This window comes from Aethalodelphis obliquidens, unplaced genomic scaffold (assembly GCF_003676395.1).
Source record: "Aethalodelphis obliquidens isolate GAN/ISIS:26980383/991018 unplaced genomic scaffold, ASM367639v1 scaffold7, whole genome shotgun sequence".
Taxonomy (NCBI): domain Eukaryota; kingdom Metazoa; phylum Chordata; class Mammalia; order Artiodactyla; family Delphinidae; genus Aethalodelphis; species Aethalodelphis obliquidens.
Window position 1 is genome coordinate 61,120,262 of NW_020837951.1, and position 24,110 is coordinate 61,144,371.

At 34.9% G+C, this 24,110-nt stretch overlaps 1 pseudogene; it reads left to right on the forward strand.

The window, feature by feature from the left end:
- The first annotated feature begins 23,201 nt into the window (after positions 1-23,201).
- On the forward strand, positions 23,202-23,711 carry LOC113620193 (double homeobox protein A-like; annotated as a pseudogene).
- The last annotated feature ends 399 nt before the right edge of the window (positions 23,712-24,110 follow it).

The window sequence follows — 24,110 nt, forward strand, 5'->3', positions numbered from 1 at the left end:
GTTTAATCTATTAGAGTTTTTCTCTTACCAAAGCTTCAGTACACAGGATTAAATCTTACAAATCTCTATTTGCAATGGATCTTTCTCAGAAACAAAGAGTAATTTTAATATGAGTAAATATTGCAGTGTTTGAAGCTGGCTAAGAGTTAATAGTGTCTCCAATGCTCAGTGTTTATTTTTTTATGTTTAACTCTGGTGAAATCACTTACCCTTCAAAACATAAGAAGCTTTCTCTGGTATCATATCAAAATTCCTCAGTGTTACTTCCAAGAATCAATTTTTAATCTCTCCACATACTATGTTTCTCATGATATCCAAAATTATTTTTGTATAGACTATGGTCCTTAGTGATGCATCAATTACCCAGTATTGTTATCTTTACAAATAAACTTTCTCCCTTTCCACTGTGCAGCTTTTGAAATATCCTTGTCACTTCTTTCTTCCTTTTTAGACTCCACTCAACTTTCTTCCTCTAGTGGCTCTTTCACACCTCAGGTCTTTTCTGACACCCATAGTTATCTTTTTCTCAATTTAAATTTAACTTCTGTATAATATATTATTCCATGATATGCTAATACTTCCCAACCACCTCATTAGACCCTTTGTCTCCTATAATTTTTTCATGTTTTAAAACCTTGGAGGTACTCCATAAATGTATTTGTAGAATAGAGATATGAATTAATTTATTTGAAATGCTTCCTTAATTTATTTGAGATGAAGATTATCTCTGTGGTACTTACTTTTAGAAATCAAAGAAAGGTAAATCTTACATTTTTAGGACCTCTAAACTATGAGGTTCAGTTTCCTTTCATAGCAAATAGAACTTATTCTTACATGTTAGTTAACATTCATTTAACAAGTGTTTATTTTGCCAACAGTTCCAGGTTTGGGGAATATAAAGAATAATAAAATATTCCCTGAAAAGAAGATTATAGAAAATAGAATAATTTAGAAAGTAAAAAGACAAATACAAAAAATTTTATCATTTTATAATTAAGCACATTGTGCTCCCTTGGTATATAGAAATTAAAACTAACCAAAACGAGTTTTGTTGCAGACAGAGACAGGAGCATATAAGTTTCCAGGCTATGGGAGCATAAAGAAGACATAAATAAGAGTTTCAGTGTCATCCTTTATGAAACTACATATATTCAATGCTAAGAAGCAAAGTAGATATGTATCTATCTTTCCATGCATATAAATGTATGTGTGTATGCATATAAAATAGATGATATAATCAAGTTTCTAACCAAATATATGTCATACAATATCATTCATCTTAAAAAGATATCAAATATCTGAGACTTTTTAATAATTTTCAAGAGAAAATTCTGGGGGATAGCTTCAACATGGTGGAGGAGTAAGAAGTGGAGATCACCTTTCTCCCCACAAATACATAAAAAATACATCTACATGTGGAACAACTCCTACAGAACACGTACTGAACGCTGGCAGAAGACCTCAGACTTCCCAAAAGGCAAGAAACTCCCCATGTACCTGGGTAGGGCAAAAGAAAAAACAGAGACAAAAGAATAGGGACAGGACCTGCACCAGTGGAAGGGAGCTGTGAAGGAGGAAAGGTTTCCACACACTAGGAAGCCCCTTCACTGGTGGAGACAGGGTGTGGCAGGGGGCAAGCTTTGGAGTCATGGAGGAGAGCACAGCAACAGGGGTGCAGAGCGCAAAGCGGAGAGAGTCCCACACAGAGGATCACAGCTGACCAGCACTCACCAGCCCGAGAGGATTGTCTGCTCACCGGCCGGGGCGGGTGGGGGCTGGGAGCTGAGGCTCAGGCTTCAGAGGTCGGAGGTCGGATCCCAGGGAGAGGACTGGGGTTGGCTGCGTGAACACAGCCTGAAGGGGGCTAGTGCGCCACAGCTAGCTGGGAGGGAGTCCAAGAAAAAGTCTGAAACTGCCTAAGAGGCAAGAGACCAGTGCTTCAGGGTGCGTGAGGAGACGGGATTCAGAGCACCACCTAAACGAGCTCCAGCGATGGGTGTGAGCCACGGCTATCAGCACAGACACCAGAAATGGGCATGAAATGGTATGGCTGCTGCTGCAGCCACCAAGAAGCCTGTGTGCAAGCACAGGTCACTATACACGCCTCCCCCACCGGGAGACTATGCAGCCTGCCACTGCGAGGGCCCCATGATCCAGGGACAACCTGTCCCAGGAGAACACACGGAGTTTCTCAGGCTGTTGCAATCTCATGCCACCGCAGGCTTGCCCCGCATTCCGTACCCCTCTCTCCCCACATTGACTGAGTGAGCCAGAGCCCCCTAATCAGCTGCTACTTGAACCCTGTCCTGTCTGGGCAGGAACAGACGCCCTCAGGTGACCTACATGCAGAGGCAGGGCCAAATACAAAGCTCAACCCCAGGAGTTGTGCAAACAAAGAAGAGAAAGGGAAATTCTTCTCAGCAGCCTCAGGAGCAGTGGATTAAATCTCAACAATCAATTTGATGTACCCTGCATTTGTGGAATACCTGAACAGTCAACAAATAATCCCAAAATTGAGTCGGACTTTGGGAGCAACTGTAGACTTGGGTTTTTTTTTCTGCAACGAATTTGTTTCTGGATTTAGGTTTATGTTAGTTTAGTATTTAGAGCTTATTATCACTGATAGATTTGTTTATTGATTTTGTTGCTCTCCAATTTTTTTTAACATCTTTATTGGAGTATAATTGCTTTACAATGGTGTGTTAGTTTCTCTTTTATAACAAAATGAATCAGATTTACGTATACATATATCCCCACATTTCCACCCTCTTGTGTCTCCCTCCCACCCTCCCTATCCCACCAATCTAGGTGGTCACAAAGGACCAAGCTGATCTCCCTGTGCTATGTGGCTACTTCCCACTAGCTATCTATTTTACATTTGGTAGTGTATATAAGTTCATGCCACTCTCTCACTTCGTCCCAGCTTACCATTCCCCCTCCCTGTGTCCCCATGTCCATTCTCAACATGTGTGTCTTTGTTCCTGTCCTGACCCTAAGTTCTTCAGAAACATTTTATTTTTAAGATCCATATGTATGTATTAGTATACGATATTTATTTTTCTCTTTCTGAATTACTTTATTCTGTATGACAGTCTCTAGGTCCATCCACCTCACTACAAATAAATCAATTTTATTTCTTTTTATGGCTGACTAATATTCCATTGTATATATGTGCCACATCTTCTTTATGCATTCATCTGTTGATGAACACTTAGGTTGATTACATGTCCTAGCTATTGTAAAGAGCTACAATGAACACTGTGGTACATGACTCTATTTGAATTATGGTTTTCTTAGGGTATATGCCCAGTAGTGGGATTGCTGGGTTGTATGGTAGTTCTATTTGTAGTTTTTTAAGGAACCTCCATACCCTTCTCCATAGTGGCTGTATCAATTTACATTCCCACCAGCAGTGCAAGAGGGTTCCCTTTTCTCCACACCCTCTCCAGCATTTATTGTTTGTAGTTTTTTTGATCATGGCCATTCTGACTTGTGTGAGGTGACACCTCACTGTAGTTTTCATTTGCATTTCTCTAATGATTAGTGATGTTGAGCATTCTTTCATGTCTTTGTTAGCAATCTGTATATCTTATTTGGAGAAATGTCTATTTAAGTCTTCTGCCCATTTTTGAATTGTGTTGTTTGTTTCTTTGATATTGAGCTGCCTGAGCTGCTTGTAAATTTTGGAGATTAATCCTTTGTCAGTTGATTCATTTACAAATATTTTCTCCCGTTCTGAGAGTTGTCTTTTCATCTTGTTTATGGTTTCCTTTGTCTTGCAAAAGCTTTTAAGTTTCAATAGGTCCCGTTTGTTTAATTTTGTTTATATTTCCATTTCTCTAGGAGGTGGGTCAAAAAGGATCTTGCTGTGATATATGTCCTAGAGTGTTCTGCCTATGTTTTCCTCTAAGAGTTTTATAGTGTCTGGACATACATTTATGTCTTTAATCCATTTTGAGTTTTTGTGTATGGTGTTAGGGAGTGTTCTAATTTCATTCTTTTACATGTAGGTGTCAAGTTTTCCCAGCACCACTTATTGAAGAGGATTTCTCTTCTCCATTGTATATTGTTGCTTCCTTTATCAAAAATAAGGTGACCATATGTGGGTGGGTTTATCTCTGGGTTTTCTATCCTGTTCCATTGACCTATATTTCTGTTTTTGTGCCAGTACCATACTGTCTTGATTACTGTAGCTTTGTAGTATAGTCTGAAGTCTGGGAAGCTGATTCCTCCAGCTTCGTTTTTCTTTCTCAAGATAGCTTTGGCTATTTGGGGTCTTTTGTGTTTCCATACAAATTGTGAATTTTTTTTTTTCTAGTTCTGTGATAAATGCCTTTCGTAGTTTGATAGGAATTACATTGAATCTGTAGATTGTTTTGGGTAGTGATATTCACAATTTTGATTCTTCTAATCCAAGAACATGACATATCTCTCCATCATGTTTGTATGATCTTGAATTTCTTACATCACTGTCTCATAGTTTTCTGCATACAGGTCTTTTGTCTCCTTGGGAAGGTTTATTCCTAGGTATTTTATTATTTTTGTTGCAATGGTAAATGGGAGTGTTTCCTTAATTTCTCTTTCAGGTTATTCTTAATTAGTGTATAGGAATGCAAGAGATTTCTGTGCATTAATTTTGTATCTTGCTACTTTACCAAATTCATTGATTAGTAGTTTTCTGGTAGCAACTGTAGGATTCTCTATATATAGTATCACGTCATCTGCAAACAGTGACAGATTTACTTCTTTTGTGATTTGGATTCCCTTTATTTCTTTTTCTTTTCTGATTGCTGTGGCTAAAATTTTCAAAACTATGTTGAATAATAGTGCTGAGAGTGGGCAACCTTGTCTTGTTCCTGATCTTAGTGGAAATGGTTTCAGTTTTTCACCCTTGAGAACGATGTTGGCTGTCAGTTTTTCATATATGGCCTTTATAATGTTGAGTTAAGTTCCCTCTATGCCTACCTTCTGAAGAGTTTTTATCATGAATGGTGTTGAATTTTATCAAAAGCTTTTCCTGCATCTATTGAGATGATCATATGGTTTTTCCCCTTCAATTTGTTAATATGGTTTATCACATTGATTTCTTTGCGTAAAGAATCCTTCCATTCCTGGGATAAATGCCACTTGATCATGGTGTATGATCCTATTAATGTGCTGTTGGACTCTGTTTGCTAATATTTTGTTGAGGATTTTTGCATCTATGTTCATCAGCATTACTGGCCTGGAGTTTTCTTTCTTTGTGACATCATTGTTTGGTTTTGGTATCAGGGTGATGTGGCCTCATAGAATGAGTTTGGGAGTTTTCCTCCCTCTGCTATATTTAGGAAGAGTTTGAGAAGGATAGCTGTTAGCTCTTCCTTGAATGTTTAATAGAATTCGCATGTGAAGCCATCTGGTCCTGGACTTTTGTCTGTTGGAAGATTTTTAATCACAGTCTCAATTTCAGTACTTGTGATTGGTCTGTTTATATTTTCTATTTGTGACACAAGATATGATCTACCCTGGAGAATGTTCCATGAGCACTTGAGAAGAAAGTGTATTCTGTTGTTTTGTGATGGAATGTCCTATAAATATCAGTTAAGTCCATCTCGTTTAATGTATCATTTAAAGCTTGGACCCTTGTGGGTAGTCTCAGGTCTTCTGCCAGCATTCAGTAGGTGTTCTATAGGAGTTGTACCACATGTAGATGTATTTCTGATATACTTTTGGGCAAGAAGGTGATCTCCAGGTCTCACTCCTCTGCCATCTTGAAAGTCTCCCACATTTATATATATATATATATGTGTAATTTTTTCTTCTTTTGTGAACTTGTATATGTATGCTTCTTTGTGTGATTTTGTCTGTATAGCTTTGCTTTCACCACTTGTCCTAGGGTATTTGTCTGTCTTCTGTTTGATTTTTTTTTCTTGTTTTGGTTGCTCTCTTTTCTCTTTTTATTTTATTTTATCACTTTTTAAATTTTTTTCAATAATGAAAAATTTTTTATCTTAATTATTTTATATTGTTTTATTTTATTTTATTTCAATTTTCTTTTCTGCCTTTTCTTTGGAGCCGAGTTGCTGACAGGGTCTTGCTGCTCTGGCCAGGTGTCAGGCCTGAGCCTCTGAAGTGGGAGAGCTGAGTTCAGGATATTGGTCCACCAGAGACCTCCCAGCCCCATGTAATATCAAATGGCGAAAGCTTTCTCAGAGATCTCCATCACATTGCTAAGACCTAGCTCCATTCAGTGACCAGCAAGCTCCAGTGCTGGACACCCTATGCCAAAAAACTAGAAACACAGGAACACAACCACACCCATTAGCAGAGAGGCTACCTAAAATCATAATAAGGTCACAGACACCCTAAAACATACCAGTGGACACAGTACTGCCCACCAGAAAGACAAGATACAGCCACATCCACCAAAACACAGTCACCAGTCCCCGCCACCAGGAAGCCAACAAAAATAACTGAACCAACCTTACCCACTGGACCCGAATCCAAAAACAGTGGGAATTATGAACATGCAAGCTGGGAAAAGGAGACCCCAAACAGAGAAAATTAAACAAATTGAGAAGACAGAGAAATATGCATAAGATGAAGGATAAGGTCTGAACCCACCAGACCAAACAGATGAAGAGGAAATCGTGCAGTCTATCAGAAAAATAATTCAAAGCAATGATAGTAGAGATGATCCAAATCTTGGACATAGAATGGAGAAAATACAAGAAACATTTAACAAAGACCTGGAAGAATTAAACAGCAAACAATGATGAACAACATAATAAATGGAATTAAAAATTCTCTAGAAGGAATAAATAGCAGAAAAACTGAGGCAGAAGAACGGATAAGTGACCTGGAAGATAAAATAGTGCAAATAAGTACTGCAGAGAAGAATAAAGAAAAAATAATGAAAAGATTGAGGACAGACACAGAGCCCTATGGGACATAATTAAATGCACCAATATTCAAATTATAGGGGTCAAAGAAGAGAAGAGGGACTGAGAAAATATTTGAAGACATTACAGTTGAAAAATTCCCTAATATGGGAAAGGAAATAGTCAATCTCATCCAGGAAGCACAGAGAGTCCCATACAGGAAAAATCCAAGGAGAAACATGCCAAGACACATATAAATCAAGCTATCAAAAATTACAAAGAAAAAATATTAAAAGTAGCAAGGGAAAAACAAATAACATACAAAGGAATCCCCACAAGGTTAACAGCTAAACTTTCAGCAGAAACTCTGCAAGCCAGAAGGGAGTGGCAGGACATATTTAAAGTGATTAAAGGGAAAACCCTACAACCAAGGAAAATTTCTAGGCAGGAAACACAAGTGAAGGAAAAGACCTACAAGAATAAATCAAAACAATTAAGAAAATAGTAATAAAGACATACATATCTTAAATGTAAATGGATTAAATGCTCCAACCAAAAGACATAGAGTGGCTGAATGGATACAAAAACAAGACCCGTATATATGCTGTCTACAAGCAAGACAACCACTTCAGACCTAGGGCCACATACAGACTGATAGTGAGGGGATGGAAAAAGATATTCAATGCAAATGGAAATCAAAAGAAAGCTGGAGTAGCAATTCTCATATCAGACAAAATACACTTTAAAATAAAGACTATTACAAGAGACAAAAAAGGACACTAATAACAATGAAGGGATCAATCCAAGAAGAAGATATGACAATTATAAATATTTATGCACCCAACACAGGAGCACCTCAATACATAAGGCAAACACTGACAGCCATAAAAGTGGAAATTGACAGTAACACAATAATGTTAGGGGACTTTAACACCCCACTTTTTCCAGTGGACAGATCATCCAAAATGAAAATAAATAAGGAAACACAAGCTTTAAATGATACATTAAACAAGATGGACTTAATTGATATTTATAGGACATTCCATCCAGAAAGAACAGAGTACACTTTCTTCTCATGTGCTCATGGAACATTCTCCAGGATAGATCATGTCCTGGGTCACAAATCAAGCCTTGGTAAATTTAAGAAATTTGAAATCGTATCTTGTACATTTCTGACCACAGCGCTATGAGACTGGATATCAATTACAGGAAAAAAAAAAAAAACCTGTGAAAACACGAACACATAGAGGCTAAAAAATACACGATTACTAACCAAGAGATCACTGAAGAAATCCAAGAGGAAATAAAAAAAATACCTAGAAACAAAAGACAATGAAAACACGATGACCCAAAACCTATGGGATGCAGCAAAAGCAGTTTTAAGAGGGAAATATTTAGCGATACAATCCTACCTCAAGAAACAAGAAATATCTCAAATAAACAAACTAAACTTACACCTAAAGCAATTAGAGAAAGAAGAACAAAAAACCCCAAAGTTAGCAGAAGGAAAGGAATCATAAAGATCAGATCAAAAATAAATGAAAAAGAAATGAAGAAAACAATAGCAAAGATCAATAAAGCTAAAAGGTGGTTCTTTGAGAAGATAAACAAAATTGATAAACCATTAGCCAGACTCATCAAGAAAAAAAGGGAGAAGACTCAAATCAACAGATTTAGAAATTAAATAGGAGAAGTAACAACTGACACTGCCTCAATACAAAGGATCATGAGAGATTACTACAAGAAGCTATATGCCAATAAAATGGACAACCTGGAAGAAATGGACAAATTCTTAGAAAAGCACAACCTTCTGAGGCTGAACCAAGAAGGAATAGAAAATATAAACAGACAAATCACAAGCACTGAAATTGAAACTGTGATTAAAAATCTTCCAACAAACAAAAACCCAGGACCAGATGGCTTCACAGGCGAATTCTATCAAACTTTTAGAGAAAAGTTAATACGTATCCTTCTCAAATTCTTCCAAAATATAGTAGAGAGAGGAACACACCCAAACTCGTTCTACAAAGCCACTAGCACCCTGATACCAAAACCACACTGAGATGTCACATAAAAAGAAAACTTCAGGCCAATATCACTGAGGAACATAGATGACAAAATCCTCAACAGAATACTAGCAAACAGGAACCAACAGCACATTAAAAGGATCATACATCATGATCAAGTGGGGTTTATCCCAGGAATGCATGGATTCTTCAATATATGCAAATGAATCAATATGATAAAACATATTAAGAAATTGAAGGAGAAAAACCATATGATCATCTCAATAGATGCAGATAAAGCTTTTGACAAATTCAACACCCATTTGTGATTAAAAAAAAAAAAAAACCCTTCAGTAAGTGGGCATAGAGGGAACTTACCTCCACATAAAAAAGGCCATATATGACAAACCAACAGCCAACATTGTTCTCAGTGGTGAAAAACTGAAACCATTTCCACTAAGATCAGGAAGAAGACAAGGTTGCCCACTCTCAGCACTGTCATTCAACATAGTATTGGAAGTTTTAGCCACAGCAATCAGAGAAGAAAAAGAAATAAAATTTAGGAATCCAAATCGAAAAGAAGAAGTAAAACTGTCACTGTTTGCAGATGACATGATACTATATATAGAGAATCCCAAAGATGCTACCAGAAAACTACAAGAGCTAATCAATGAATTCGGTAAAGTAGCAGGATACAAAATTAATGCACAGAAATCTCTGGCATTCCTATACACTAATGATGAAAAATCTGAAAGAGAAATTAATAATTAAGAAATTAATAATTAAGAGAAATTAATAATTTCTGCACTCTCATTTACCATTGCAACAAAAAGAAGTACCTAGCAATAAACCTACCTAAGGAGACAAAAGACCTGTATGCAGAAAATTATAAGACACTGATGAAAGAAATTAAAGATGATACAAACAGATGTAGAGATATACCATGTTCTTGGATTGGAAGAATCAACATTATGAAAATGACTATTGTACCCAAAGCAATCTACAGATTCAATGTAATCCCTATCAAACTACCAATGGCATTTTTGACAGAACTAGAACAATAAATTTCACAGTTTGTATGGAAACACTAAAAACTCCGAATAGCCAATGCAATCTTGAGAAAGAACAACAGAGCTTGAGTAATCAGGCTCCTGGACTTCAGACTATACTAAAAAGCTACAGTAATCAACACAGTATGGTACTGGCACAAAAACAGAAACATAGAGCAATGGAACAGGATAGAAAGCTGAGAGATAAACCCACACACATATGGTCACCTTATCTTTGATATAGGAAGCAAGAATACACAATGGAGAAAAGACAACCTCTTCAATAACTGGTGCTGGGAAAACTGGACAGCTACATGTAAAAGAATGAAATTAGAACATTCCTTAATCCCAGACACAAAAATAAACTCAAAATGGAGTAAAGACTTAAATATAAGGCCAGACACTATAAAACTCTTAGAGGAAAACTTAAGCAGAACACTCCATGACATGAATCACAGCAAGATCCTTTTTGACCCACCTCCTAGAGAAATGGAAATATAAACAAATGGGACTTAATGAAACTTAAACGCTTTTGCACAGCAAAGGAAACCATAAGCAAGACAAAAAGACAACCTCAGAATGGGAGAAAATATTTGCAAACGAAGCAACTGACAAAAGATTAATCTCCAAAATATACAAGCAGCTCATGCAGCTCAATATCAAACAATCAATGCAATCCAAAAATGGGCAGAAGACCTAAACAGACGTTTCTCTAAAGAAAATACACAGATTGCCAACAAACACATGAAAGGATGCTCAACATCACTAATCATTCGAGAAATGCAAGTCAAGCTACAATGAGGTATCACCTCACACTGGTCATAATGGCCATCATCAAAAAATCTACAAACAATAAATGCTGGAGGGGGTGTGGAGAAAAGGGAACCTTCTTGCATTATTGGTGTGAATGTAAATTGATACAGCCACTATGGAGAACACTATAGAGGTTCCTTAAAAAGATAAAAGTAGAACTAACATACAACTCACCAATCCCAATATTGGGCCTATACCCTGAGAAAACGATAATTCAAAAAGTCATGTATTGGGCCTTCCCTGGTGGAGCAGTGGTTGAGAGTCCGCCTGCCGATGCAGGCCGCTGAGCCTGCGCGTCCACAGCCTGTGCTCTGCAACGGGAGAGGCCACAACAGTGAGAGGCCCGCATACTGCAAAAAAAAAAAAAAAAAGTTATGTATCACAATGTTCATTGCAGCACTGTTTACAATAGCCAGGACATGGAAGCAACCTAAGTGTCCATCGACAGGTGAATGGATAAAGAAGATATGGTACATATATACAATGGAATATTACTTAGTCATAAAAAGTAATGAAATTGAGTTATTTGTAGTGAGATGGGTGGACCTAGAAAGTGTCATACAGAGTGATGTAAGTCACAAAGAGAAAAACAAATACCATATTCTAATATATGTATATGAAATTTTTAAAAAAATCACTCTGAAGAACCCAGGTGCAGGAAAGGAATAAAGACACAGACATAGAGAGTGGACTTTAGGACATGAGGAGGGGGAAGTGTAAGCTGGGATGAAGTGAGAGAGTGGCATGGACACATATACACTACCAAATGTAAAATAGATAGCTAGTGGGAAGCAGCCACAGAGCACAGGGAGATGAGCTTGGTGCTTTGTGTCCACCCAGAGGGGTGCGATAGGGAGTGTGGGAGGGAGACGCAAGAGGGAGGAGTTATGGGCTATATGTATATGTTTGTCTGCTTCACTTTGTTATACAGCAAAAACTAACACACCATTGTAAAGCAATTATACTCCAGTAAAGATAGTTAAAAACAAAAGAGATTATGCCGGGGTATAAACTACTATATGTAAAATATATAGATAATAAGGATATATTGTACAAAATAGTAAATTAGCCATTATATTTTAGTAACTTGTAATGCAGTTCAATCTATTAAAAAGAAAGGAAACTGAAATACAATGCTGGATGAGGGTATTAAGTAGACGTATTTTTGAATTGCTTTTAATTAGATACACTTACATTTGAGGATATTTAATTTTCTTTGCTGACCCTTTTTTTATTATACAATTACTTTCTTTCTGTCTGTTAATACTTCTCAATTTGACTTCTAATTTGTAATTAATAAAGCCAAACCAGCTGTCTATACTTTTTCTTCCAATGTTTTACTTTCAATGTGCTAGTGTCTTTATACTTAAAATTCATTTATTTTAAAGAGCTTACAGCTTCACCTTGCTCTTTTAATCCTGCTAGGCTATCTTTGCTTGTAATTAGAGGTTTTACTTCCCTTATATTTAACATAATTCTTTGTACGTTTGGTTTTATGTTTGTCATTATGTTACATACTTTCCATTTTTTCTTTCTTCTTTCTTTTCTGTCTTCTTTAAAATCAAAGAAATTTTGTTGTTATGCCATTCTGTTTCCTCTGTTGACATTTCAACTGTCTTGCTTTTTGTTATTTTTAGGGATTTCTTTAGAGAACAAAATAGGCAGTCTTAATTTATCAGTCTTTAGCTTGAATTGACACTTACCACTTTATTTATAATGTACGAATCTTACAACAGTCATTTCAAATAAAAAGTTCTTGATATCAAATATTTTACAAACATACTTGTTATAAAGCCTCATAGATTCGCTTAAAATCTCATGTAGTGCAGGTCTGGTATATCTTGTTTAATTGCACTTCACAAATTGTGCTTTTTACAGCCTGCATATAGCAAGTCTATCGGTGCCATTTTTCCAGCAGCATTTGCTGACTTCATGTTTCTTTGTCATATTTTGAAATTTCTCATAATATTTCAAACTTTTTTCATTATTACCATATTTGTTACAGTGGTCTATGGTCACTGCTCATTAATGTTAACTATTGAGACTTGTTGAAGGCTCAGATGATCAGTAACATTTTTTAACAATAAAGTATTTTTAAATGAAGGTTTGTAAATTAACTTTTTAGACATAATGCTATTGCACATATAATAGTCTACATAATAGACTACAGTGAAGTGTAAATATAACTTTTATATGCACTGGGAAACCAAAAACTTTGTGTGCCTTTTTTTTTTAGATACTCACTTTAAGTTGATGTTGTCTGGAATTGAACCTGCAATATCTCCAAGGTTTACATGTACTAGAGACAAATTATCTCTGCTTACATGTGAAAAACCTATACTTCAACTTTACTGTTGAGAACTTTTACTACAAAATTAAATTTACAGAAATAATGTGGAGAGAGTGGAAGCAGATTCCATAAACTCTGCACCCAGTTTCCCTTATATTTAAAATCATAACATTTGTATGATACACTTGTTAGAATTAAAAACCAGTATTGATTATTTGGTAAAGTGTATGTATTATTCAGATTTTCTTAACATGCACTTAATGTCCTTTCTTGGTTCCAGGATCTCATCCAAAATAGCATACTGAATTTAATCATCATGTATCCTTAGGCAACTCCAGGCTGTAACAGTTGCCCAGACATTTCTTGTTTTCAGTGAACTTGAAAGTCTCAGAATACTGGTCAAATATTTCATAGAAAGTCTCTCAATTATAACTGAATATTTTTCTCATTTTTAGACTGGTGTTATACAAGAAAGACCACTGAGGTAAAAGTGTCATTTTCAACACATCATATCAACAGAGCACAATACCAAGGTAAGTAATGACTGCTGATGTTGATCCTAATCACCTGCCTGAGCTAGTGTTTGTCAGCTTTCTCTGCTTTAAAGTTGCTCTTTATCACCATTTTTCAGTACTGTACTATCTGAAAGGAGTTCACCATCTACAGTCCATACCTAAACAGTGGGGAGTTAGGCTTTACCTCTGTGGTACTGGATTATCTACATAAATTATTTGGAATCCTTATTCATGGGACATAAGTCTCTTATCTCTGCCCCATTTATTAATTTAATCATCTAATTGTATCAGTATGGATTCATGGATACTTATTTTATACTTTGGTTAGCATCCAATACTATTTTATTGATTTTATGGTTCAAAATATTCCAGTTTTTTGCCATTGGAAACTCTTTCAGTTGGCTTCTCTAATCCTATTTACTTACCCCCTCCCATTATTGTGTGTGTTTTGGAGGAGTTGTTTTGTTGTTTTAGCACTCTCTTTCTGGTGCTACAGGATGATTCAGGAACATCTGGTACACTTCCTATTCAGTCCTAGAATCAGCCACTTCTCCAGGAGCTCAGTTTCATTTTATTGGAGGATGATATTTGAAACCAAGATTTGGGTGCTAGATGTGCTTGTCATTTCTGTAGTATCATTGTTTCTAGGGCATCTTGGCTGATAGAGCAAAGAAATATATGTTTGTGTACTAACCCATAAATATACATATATCTATAAATATTTCTCTATATAAGCTAGAGATGATTCATACTGGTATCTCCAGTTCTAATTCCCTACTGTATAGATCATTCTAGCCTCTCCCCCTTGCTTGTGTGTGAACTCCCATTCCAAAAGTGATACAGTGGTATCAAAAATTTTAACCTATGTCCCCATAGGCAAGAAAAGTAATCAGCTAGAATTCAGTTCTTATGAGCAGCTTCTTTTGCCTTTATTCTTGCTAACCTAAGTAACTTGAAAGTGAATGGAACATGCAATTTTCTCCCCCACCCACTTCAGTGAGAGTGTTTCATACATTTATAATATAGTTAAATTGTTTTTGTAATAGTTCACATTTCTTCACGGGACCTCCCAACATCCTAATTGATTTTTGTTTCATACATAAAGTTCAGTCTTTGTGTTGTAAATTCTATGGATTTTGACGAATTCATAGTGTAATGTATCAATCATTACAGTATCATACAGAATAGTTTTACCACCCTAAAATTTTTACTATGTTTTACATATTCAATCCTATTCATCCCACTCCCAACACACTTGGAACCTATTGATCATTTGTTGTTTCTGTAGCTGTGCCGTTTCCAGAATGCTATATAATTGGGCTCATACAGTAGGTAGATTTTTTAGACTGCCTTATTTTGCTCATCAGTATGCATTTTTAACTCATCAGTGGCTTTGCATGGCTTGATATTTCCATGGCATTCCTTTTTATTGCTGAATAGTATTCCATTGGATAGATTAAAACATTGTTAGTTTATCCATTTCACCTAATGGAGGTCCTCTTAGTTGATTCCATTGCTTCTAGTTTTTTGGTGATTCCAAAGTTGCTGTAAACATTTGTTTGCAGGTTTTTGTATGGACATAAGTTTTCATGTAAGTTGGGTAAATACCTAGGAGTGATACTGTTTTATCATATGGGAGACTATATTTACCTATTAAGAAACTGCCAAACTGTTTTCCAAAGTGCCTGTACCATTTTACATTCGCAGCAGAAATGAATGAGAATTTTTGTTGCTTCTCATCCATACCAGCTGTTGGTATTATTAGTATTTCGGATTTTAGCCATTCTAATAGATGTGTAGTGATATTTCACTGTTGCTTTAATTTAAAGTTTCCTTATGCCATATGTTGTTGAGTATCTTTTTATATGCTTTCTGGCATATGCTGTAAATGTTGTATACATTATGGTGAGATACCTGTTCTGATACTTGGTCCATATTTTTTATTGTGCTATTATTTTAAAATTTTTATTGGAGTATAGTTGATTTACAATTTTGTGTTAGTTTTAGGTGTATAGCAAAGTGAATCAGTTATATATGTACATATAACCACTCTTATTTTTTTAGATTCTTTGTCTGTATTTTAATTGGATTGTTTTTATTGTTGAGTTTTGAGTTCTCTGCATATTTGTATGTATTTTGCAAATATTGTCTCTACATAAGTGGCTTCTCTTTCAAGTTTCTTGGTACTGTTTTCACAGAGCAGAAGTTTTTAATTTTAATTAAGCTCAAATTGTCATTTTTTCTTTCATGTTTCGTAGTTTGGTGTTGAGTTAAATAATGAAATCTTAGATACAAAATCACACAGATTGTCTCCTATGTTTTCTTCCAGAATTTTTTGTTTTATATTAAAGTCTATGAACCACTTTGAGTTAACGTTTATAAAAAGTATAAGGTCAGTGTCTATGTCATTTTATTTTTCCTTTTGTACCTTTGGGTTTGTGTCTGTTTGGTTTTTTTGTTTGTTTTTATTTTGTTGCATATGGACATCCTTGTTCCAGCACCATTTATTGAAAAGTCTATCATTTCTACTTTGTATTGTCTTTGTTCCTTTGTCAAAGCTCTGTTCACTATGTTTGTATGTCTTTTTCTGACATCTCTATTCTGTTCCATTGACCTATGGGTCTATTCTTTCACCAGTACTATAATGTTTTCATGATTTCCTACATAGATAATCATGTCATGTGCAAATGAAGACAGACTTATCTCTTTTCATATCCATATGTGCTATATTTTCTGTTCTTGTTTTATTGCACAAATAGAAAATCCAGTGTGTTATTGAATAGGATTATTCAATAGAGATAATTGCCTACTTTCTGACCTTAAGATAAAAATGTCCAGTTTCTTATCATTAAGTATCCTGTTAGCTGTAGGTTTTTGTTGACGTACTTTATCAAGTTGAGGAAGTTCTTTATTTCTAGTTTGCTGAGAGTTTTAATGAAGAATGAGTGTTGGAATTTGTTAAATGCTTTTTATGCCTGAATTGATAGGATCATATAATTTTTCTTCCTTATCCCATAATGTGGTGAATTATACTGATTTTTAAATATTGAATCTCCCTTACATACCTGGAAGAAATCTCACTTGATTGAGATGTATAATTTTTTTATATATTTTTGGATTGGATTTGCTAATACTTTGTGAGGATTTTTGAGTATAAGTTTATGAGAGATACTGGTCTGTAGTATGCTTTTTTCAATGTCTTTATCAAGTTTAGGTATTTGGAGTAATGTTAAGCTCACAAAATGAGTTTGGAAGTGGAAACTTTTACCTCTGCTTCTGTGTTCTGGAAGATAATTATGGCTTTATTTTTGAAGGTTATTAATAATTGACTTTATGTAATTGATAAAGGTCTAGTCTTATTATGCATTTCTCCTAATTTGAGTGCTGGTAGTTTGTGTCTTTCGATGAATAGATTCAAATTAAGTTAATTTGATTTAAGTTACCAAATATGCGGGCATGGAGTTGTTAATAGTAAGTTTTTATTATACTTTTAGTGCCCATGGGATCACTATTGATAACCCTTCTTTTATTTCTGATAATGGTTATTTGTATTTCCTGTATTTCTTTCTTAATTAACCTGGTTGAGTTTATCAATTTTATTGATCTTTTTAAAGAAACAGCTTTGATTTTGTTCATTATGCCAATATTTTTTTGCTTTTAATTTCGTTGGCTTCTCTTCCAATTTTTATTTTCTTCTACTTGTTTAGATTTAAATTGCTATTATTTCCCTAGTTTCCTAAAGTAGAATCTTAATTATTGATTTTAGATATTTTAAAAATATATTCATTCAACGCTATAAATTTCCCTCTAAGCATTGCTTTTACTACATTGCACAAATTTTTATAAGTTGTATATTCATTATACTTCAAAATATTTTTATTTTTCTTAAAATTTCTTCTTTAAACCATACATCATAACAAGTATATTGCCTAATTTCCACATATTTGAGGATTTTCCAACTATCTGTTCTTGATTCTAGTTGAATTCAACTGTGACCTGAGAAAAGATTTAATAATCTTTTCTATTCTTTAATATTACTTTAAAAGAAATTTCTATTCTTTTAAATTTGTTGCAGTGTGTTGTGTGGCCCAAATATGGTCTATCTTGATGAATGTTACATGGGCTTTAGAAGAATGTGTGTTCTGCAAGCCTTTTGGAGTATTCTATAAATATCTATTGAATCATTTTCAAAATGCTGTTCAAGCCAAATACATCCTAAGTAAGTTTATGACTGCTTGATTTATCAATTATTGAATGGAGTATTAAAATTTCCAACTATAATAGTGGATGTGTCTATTTCTCGCTGTAGTTCTAGCAGTTTTGCCTCATGAACTTTGAAGTTGTTTTGTTAGGTGCATATGCACTTAGGATTGTTGTGGCTTCTTGGGGAATTAACCCCTTTATCATTATGTAATTTTCATATTAATCCCCATAATTGTCCTTGTTCTGAAGTCAGATTTGTCTGAATGTAGTACAGCTACTTCAGCTTTTCTTTGATTAGTATTAGCATTGTACATCTTTCTCAATTCTTTTAATATGTGAGTCTTTATAGAGTCCTTAAAATTGAAGTGGGTTTCTTTAGACATCAGATATATTTGGGTCTTGATTTTCATATTCTCTGACAATCTCTGTATTTAATCAGTTTATCTAGATCATTCACACTTAAAGTGATAATTGCTGTAGTGGAATTAATGTCTGCCATGCTTGTAACTGCCTTATCTTGGTTAACTTACTCCTAGTTTCTTTTATTTCTACATTCTTTGGTTTTTAATTGAGTATTTTATGATTTCATTTATTTCTTTTTTGAGCATATCAATTATATAGTACTTTTAGCTGTTGATTTAGATTTTGCAATATATATTTTAACTATTTTTAAGTCTGTCTTAAAATAACACAATACTACTTCACATGTCCCTTGTAACATAGCATCATTCATTTCATTTAGTCACATGTTATGAATACCCAATTATTTTTATTACTACCTAAACAGATAGTTATTTTAGGTAAATTTAAGAATAGAGAAATAAAATATTTATCTTCATTTATTAATTTTCCAGTGCTATTTTTTCTTTATGTAGAAACAAATTTCTGATCTATATCATTTTCCTTCTCCATGGGAATTTTAAAAAGAAACCATTTCTTTCTGGACAGGTCTGCTAGCCTTGAATATCCTTTTTTGTTTGTTTTTTCCTGAGAAAGGATTTATTTATCTTTCATTTTTGAAAAATAATTTTTCTGGACATAGAGTTCTAAATTGGTGGATGTTTTTCTTTCAACACTTTAAATATTTTACTCTACTTTCTTCTTGATTGCGTGGTTTTGACATAAAGTTGGTTGCGATTCTTTTCCTCTTTTTCTGTATAGGTAGCATGGTTTTTGTTACCTGTTCAACTTCTTTTAAGACTTTCCCTTTGTCTTCAGTTTTCTGCAGTTTGCTCATGATATGCCTAATGCAGAATTTTTTTGGTACTTATTCTGCCTGATGTTCCTTGTAGAACTGTAGTTGGATGCTTGTTGTTAACTTTGGAAAATACTTGCGGGACATTTGATCCTGTCCAAAACATCCATAAGACATTTGGGCCATGCCAAAAAGTACTTAACATTTAATCATATTTAGACTTGTCCTAAATGTCCATAAGACATTTGGTCTATGTGAAAAGTCCTTGATATTTGGTTCTGTCCAAAACCATTTGGAATGAACCAAAAATGCTCACAGACATTTTAGATAGGACCAAACTTTAGGAACATTTTCACCTGGATAAATATGGACATTTTGGAAAGGACCAAATGTCTGCTAACCTTAGATAACTCTTTACAATTATTAGTTCTAGTATTTGTTCTGCTCTATTCTCTCTCTTCTGGAGAGTCGTGTTTATGTTAAGCTTTTGAAATGGTCCCTTAGTTTCTGGATGTTCTGTCTGTTGTCTTTCTTTCAGCTTTTCTTTTTGTATTTCAGTTTGGGAAGTTTCTGTTAACCTATCTTCAAGCTCACTGATTTTTTCCTTGGACATATCTACTTTATTTATAAATCTGTCAAAGGCATTTTTCAACTTTTTTACAATGTTTTTTAAAAAATTAAAGTGTTTTAGATTTTTTTGAGTTTCTATCTTTTAGATTACCTATATTTTATTGTACAGTGCACATTTTTTAACATATAAATGATATTTAAATTAGATTTGTGATAATAGTTTTATGTCATATTTCAGTCTGGTTTTCGTGTTTGCTTTGCCTCATCTTGCCTTTTAGGATGGCTTATAATTGTTTTTGTTCAAAGCTGGACATGATTACTGAGTAACAGAGACTGAGGTATAATTAGGTCTTTATATAAATCTAGTTAGGAGTTGGGCTATTTTGTAATGATAGCTATGAGAGCCAGGGACTTCAAATTCATCTAGTTTTTATGGTTTTTGTCTCCCCTGTTAACTTTGGACTTCCCTAAATACTTATACTCCAAGTGGATCTGTGTTTCATAGCTCTTTGGTCTATAGTCCACTGTTATTACACTGGAGTCTTGCTGGTTTGGTGGTAAGCTGTGGGGGCAGGGAAGCATTCTAAAATATTTTGATTAAATTTCTTTTTTTTTTTTTGTGGTACGTGGGCCTCTCACCGCTGCAGCCTCTCCAGTTGCGGAGCACAGGCTCCAGACGCGCAGGCCCAGCCACTCCATGGCATGTGGCATCCTCCTGGACCGGGGCATGAACCCATGTCCCCTGCATCGACAGGCGGACTCTCAATCACTGTGCCACCAGGGAAGCCCAAATTTCATTATTTTAATGAGTCTATGTGTCCTTGGCTGTGACCTTAACAAGTGTTTCTTAACTTTCCACTCACAAGGCTACACTGAGCGAGAATGGGAGAAATGCCCTGTCCCCAGGTGGAATCAGGCTCTGGAGATTATGCCTTTGTTATGAAGAAGGTGCTTGGATTATATTTCACAAGTACTATTAGTCCCCTTCCTGTATCAGAGCCATAAGGGAATGTTTCTTGAATTGTTACCATGATAATCTTTGCTTTGTAGCAGAGAAAGGTCAGTATGCTGATGACTTTCCTCCCTGGTACTCACCAGTTACCTTATACTAACTTAGAGTCTTCTAGTGCTTCTAGGGATCTTCAGATTTTCCTGTTCCCCTTCAAATCTTGGCAAGCCCTGCAGACGTGCACCATGGGGGGCAGTAGTCTATCAAGTCTCCAACCCTACATTATTGTTTCTCATGAGACCTTGGGGAAAAATAATAATAAGGTGCAGATTAACTTTGTAGTCAAGGTTTCCAGTGACTTTAAAATGTCATACTAGTTCTCTATAAGATTAAAAAAAAAATTCATCTGTTTCTTCTTACTATCTTCCATGATGGACTCCTATTCATGTTCTGACAAAGGTGAATCTGTTTGTATGCCTAATCTCCACAGAGATGTTTATCAACCTTTGGACTTCAGTTAGCATGCTTACCTTGTGACCTCAGATATCTGTTGGGCTCAAAACCAATGATTTAATAGACTAGCTTATTTTATTACTAGAATGGAAGTCATTGTCTTGCAGCTTTTTATCCCTGAGAGAACAGGTGTTCCTGAATTTATATTTAAATAATACACTTTTCCGTATTTTTACTTCTGTTTGTTTTTATTTTTCTTGTTTCTGCACATAATCATATCCAAAATCAATGTATTGTATTAACTTATACAATCAGTTTGTACTACTTAGAAAATACCCTCAGTATATCTCTTCTAGAAGTCCTCAATTACTTATAGAATAATTATTTTAGTATTACATTTTCAAGTCCCTTTAGAATTCTTTACTTTATCCCCCCTTTGGCAGGTTCTGGATGTATATTTATTTATTTTAGAGAAAATGTCCCAGGAATTGTGTTAAATGCTATGAACATTTAACAGAATAGCACAAAATCCGTTTTCTCAAGGGGGTCTCAAATAAGTAGAGGAGATAGACAGTTTCAAAACAATTTAACATATGTTAAAAGAGTGGCATTGACTAAGAAGCCCTATTTCTGTTTGAGGACATAAGGGAGCCCTAGACTGAAGAGATGATGCCTGAGCTCAGTTATGCTATCATTTTTCAAGGGTTAGAATTCCAAAACTTTAAATTTTTTAATTTATACTACAATCACTGTCTAGAATACAAGGTATACTTATTTGGATAATGGTTATTGGTTTATTTCATGCCCAATGTTATTAATCTTTATTAAAAACAATCATCCTACACTTAAAGATTAGTACATTATTCTTGTTGAACATAAATGCAAATACTTAGTTTGATAATCAACACTCCAACTACCTGCAAAACATCTGATACGGTCATGAAACAATATTGAAAACAGTATCAATAAGCGTTTGATTTATTTGAAATTAATAATAAAGCTATTTGCTAATTTTTTAACTACAATTTAATAAGTCATAACATATGATACACCATTCTCACAGCCATTTCTAACCTTGACCTACAGCCTTGGTTTAATCCAAACTCCTTGGTTCTACCATATTACCTAATTCACTACAGCAGTGACAGTTGTTATCTTTCACTATATTGGAGATGAAACAATCACTTTGAGCCAGACAGGCTGTCACTTCTCATTATTCTTGGTTAGCATGATATGCCATACAAAATTAACCAACATGTTATAGGAAATATCATAAGTGGTTTCATAGTAATAATCAATATAAATCTGCCATTTGATTCTGGAATCAATAACTGCCAAAGACATCTTAGACCCAGACTTCCAGCAAGGGAATCTGCTGAACTATAGTGAGTAAGTGTAAATAAAGAATGATAAGGCTTAAACTCTAGAGATGTCATAAAATCCTATGGTTATGTGCCTCAGAGTTTAAATCAATATGACTTTAAAAGAGTAGAAATGTCAGGAATGTCCACACTTAACCGTAAATGATGAAAATGTGAAAATGTGTTTGTAGTAACAACTCAGGGAAATCTAAAACTACTTGTGTAGAAGAAAAATAAATAATGCAGTCTAGTCTGTGCTAGTCTTTTCTATTCTCTTAACAGTGTCTTTCTCAAGCAAAACAAAAAAAAATTAAAGTTAAATTTATCCAATTTTATTTTATTGATGGATTATACTGTAATGTTTTATGTAAGAAATTTAATACTAGATAATCTATAGATAATTAAATTATCTGCTAAATAATAGATCTTTATTAGATAGCAGATTATGTAAGCTACCCAAGGTCATAAAGATTTCTCCTTATTTTTTCTTCTAGAACATTTATAGATAAGCTTTCACATGTATTCCTGAAATCTGTTTTGATTTACATTTTGTATTTGGCTCAAGTTGTGGATTGAAACTTACATTCCTATTTTCTGTATAGATTGAAACTTAGATTCCTTTTTCAGAATAGATTTACAATTTTTCTATCTCCATTTGGTATTAAAAAGAAAAAACCTTCTTGCTTTCTCCATTGAATAGCCTTTACACCATGTCAAATATTAATTGACAAAAATGGACGTGTTGATCCACTTCTGAACTTCATATTCCTTTCTACTGATATATTTGCCTATTTTGATGCTACCACCAAACTATCTTGATTTATAGCTTTATAATATGATGCAAAGTGAGCTAGTATAGTCATATAATTTTGTTCTTCTTTTAAAAGTTGATTTAGGCTCCTATACAAATCCTTAGACTCCATGACTCTCTTCTAACATGGCCCAAGATAACTCTTCAAACAAGACCATAGCAACAAAGCGTAGAGGCAGATGCACCAGCTTCACAGATCATCTGAAAATCCTCACTGACACATTCAACAAAACCCCTTACATAGGTTATGCTACCAGACAAAGACTTGCTCTAGAAACCAACACTGAATAGTTTACGATCCAGTATTGCTTTCAGAATCGAAGAACTAGGCATGGATTCCAGAAAAAATCAGAACGTGAGGAGCACTTAGAATCAAGCCAGGACTGAGATCACACTGAAGAGAAGATTCAAAGTAGGAATGACAGACAGCCTCGCATCAAGTACACTTGCTCCCAATTACACACCCTCAACAAGGCATTTATAGGCAACAATTATCCTGGGAGAGATTCCATAGAGAAACTTGCAAAAGAAATTGGGGTCTCAGAGTCAAGAGTTAAAGTTTGGTTTCAAAATCACAGATCTAGTTGCTGTATCCAAAGGAAAACAGAAGCTAATGAGGGCTTAGAACAAAGATAAAACCAGGGACAAGATCTCTGAGATGAGAGTCTTGAAGATATAGAAAGTATGTAGAATGGTACCAATCTCATTAGAGACAACTATCTTATTTCTCTGGAGTCAGAACAGGGTGAAAAGGGAGACAGATTCAGTGTATTTTATGTCATCAGCCTGCGATCCAAATTTTTCAGTCTTCCTGGGAACATACCCTGCTAAACATACCTTCAGCTTCTCCAGAGGCAGAGCCTGCTGGAGATGGTAAAAAGGACTTCAGGAGGCAGAGGCAGAGGCAGATTAAAAGCACCACACAACCCTACTGACTGAGCCTGGCTCCAGAGTTCAGCAGATCTTGAGGACAGTGAAAATAAATGTATTAATATCCGTTTTCAGTCATCATAGTAATGGCTGATTCAGGCAAAA